Source organism: Varroa jacobsoni, unplaced genomic scaffold (genome assembly GCF_002532875.2).
Source record: "Varroa jacobsoni isolate VJ856 unplaced genomic scaffold, vjacob_1.0 scaffold_1283, whole genome shotgun sequence".
Classification (NCBI taxonomy): domain Eukaryota; kingdom Metazoa; phylum Arthropoda; class Arachnida; order Mesostigmata; family Varroidae; genus Varroa; species Varroa jacobsoni.
Window position 1 is genome coordinate 12,254 of NW_019214185.1, and position 2,565 is coordinate 14,818.

Here is a 2,565-nt window from a genome sequence, read left to right on the forward strand (position 1 = left end):
CTTCATAGTGATGGCAATGCGTTGTCAATATCGAAGTGTGGCTTATTGTAGCAAAGTTTTCGTCGCTGATTAGGTCGGCATTAACCAAAAGCGCCAACTTACTAAAAGTTACTGTTAAGCTTACCCGAGAAATTTTCATTCCCTCTGCCTGCGGCTTGTTGTGCAGATAATCGATAAGTGTATTGCGTATTAGAAGTGCTGTTTTGGCAGAGACTAAAAGTTCGCTTTCGGTGTACAGGTTCTGTTTCAAGAGAGAGGCCAGAAGATAGGCGATTTCCCCGTTGCAATTTCTAGCAAACTCCTAGATGAAACAACTATAGCTTCAAGTTAGAAACGCCAACTTTAAAATTAAGGACTCAACGAGTTAAATTTTAATCCCATATTCGATCAAAAGGGTGGGCGAAAAGTTTATTTAAAAAAAAAGCAGATGCACCGCTTGAAGTATATGCAGGCCTCCATGGCCTGCATATACTTCAAGCGGCTATAAAATGATAATCTTTACAAATCGTCGTTTTACATTTGAAATACGTTGTGCTGGAGTGATTGCAAATGAAAACGATTATAAGTAATCGATGTTTCAAGTCTACCTTACACGTTTCTAAAATGGGGTCGAACAAGTAAACAATGCTCTCTAGCGCTGGATCGAGTTTTCTTTTCTATTGTATCCTCTGCAGTTACGAGCAGCGGTAGCTTGCAACGGTAACTTTTGTCGTTTAACCCTTATGGTGATGGTTCTCTAGAAATTAGACCACTTCGACTGACGTTGCTGCCGATGGCCGGCATTCCGGTAAACACGTCTCGATATAGAAACTGAAAGGTAAAAAAACAAAAAAAAAAAAATACTTAATTTATAACGTTAGGCAGATGTTAGGTAGGCGACCTTCGTTTGACCAGCGCTCAATAAATAACCTGCCATGTTATAAATGCTATTGAAGTTAGCCGGCGCGTAATTTGCAACCTGATGTAGTAGCGAATGAAAAAGGGGCTAGGGCCTGATAAATACCGCGATGAGGATAACACTACTCCAAATAAATGTATTCAGTTATTCTATTGTTGCTTCTTCTTGTTACTTAATTTAGCTCTCCAAAGTGCGTATGGATTGATATCACAGGCCGGCGCGGCGTGCGACCTGGTACGATTATGTATTTTATTAGAGATGTAGATGCACACAGAGTTAGCCGTAGGGGACGTACTACATGCTTAGTCATTTGGGAAGCAATGCCAATATGTAATTATAAATGAAAAATTTTGCATTTAATTTTATGGCTCATATGGAAAGACGCTTATGGCACAATTGTAATTCTATAAATAGGAATAGCACGTGAATATGTGACCTCGTAGGGGCATCCAGCCAGATGAAACTATACGATAGTCTTTAAACGACAAACCTATCGGGAGTTATCGAAAATCACCAATCCAAACATGAATTTCAAATGCCGTTTCGTATCTGCCGTTATAAAGTTCGACAGTATCGTGATAAGGTTTAATTTTGATAACTTCGAAACTGATTGGTTTATTCTCATTGAACCACTCACTATCTTGGGTACGGTAGGCGTTAAAATGTGATCTCTATCGATTTGTTCATATCAGTCTTCATAAGCTCATTTCCTACAAACGCTGCAATGTTTGCAGCAGTAACTAGCAGACTATTCATCCCGTACATTATAGACACGCATGTACGTTGCGTGTATATATTTATCATATAGTCCATACGTTCAGATGGAGCAAGCGGAATAGCGTAATAGTTTCGAGCGGGAACAGGCCATTCAGCGTACGGAGAAACTTTGCACAGGTGTATTTATTTTTAACTTACTGTCATACTGAATTCTGCTAGAAGATATATTTCAAGTGTCACTCCAAAATTGTAGTTAAACATTACCAGCTCCCACCACAAACCGTTTCGAACCAGATTACCTCACGCGCTTTCAACTTTAGCAGGTAAACCCGTTACCGCTGCATTATCGCCCGAGCAGAATACATCCTATATATCGGGCCATATTTTCTCTGACGGTGTCCGCGGTCCGTTTCTGCACGATGTACATCTGCTAGACATCGGCTGGCTTTTACGGCAGAGTTTTCGATAAAGTCATTCAGCTTTGCTGACTCGAGCTATGAACCTAGCTGAAACGTTTCGAGCCCAGTGATCGAGACCCTATGCATACTCCTGGGTCGAAGAGGCATCCATAAAACGGCCGATTTTTATCCGTTAACGGCTGATCCGTAAGCAGGCTTTCAGCGCCACGTTTGCCTACCTGCCTGCCTCTCTGCTATCTAAATACACTTGTTTGCTAAACAATCGAGCATTAGAACAACGTGTGCTTTCTATTTTTAACGCGTTTTTAGGTAAGTAACCTTCGTCTATAGATTTTATTTGAAAAAACTACAATGGATTGCCAAAAAGCATGTAGTATGTAGGACAGTTAAATAGAATTCTTACAAATGGTAATATTGCTGCAAAAGATGTATGGGAACAAGACTGTGAGTCAACATGAAACGTACACAGGTTTTATACCGAAGGACATACTCTTAAAAACAGCCTTAGCGTTAGGAGGCTCGTCATAATCA

General features: G+C 40.4%; 1 long non-coding RNA gene across 1 annotated transcript in view; it reads right to left on the minus strand.

Moving 5' to 3' along the window:
* Window positions 1-364: 364 nt before the first annotated feature.
* Window positions 365-2,565, minus strand: part of LOC147752383 (uncharacterized) — a 29,756-nt gene continuing 27,555 nt past the window's right edge. Inside the window, exon 4 of the long non-coding RNA XR_015314209.1 lies at window positions 365-810. This is a non-coding gene — a long non-coding RNA (uncharacterized LOC147752383). The remainder of the gene's footprint in view (window positions 811-2,565) is intronic.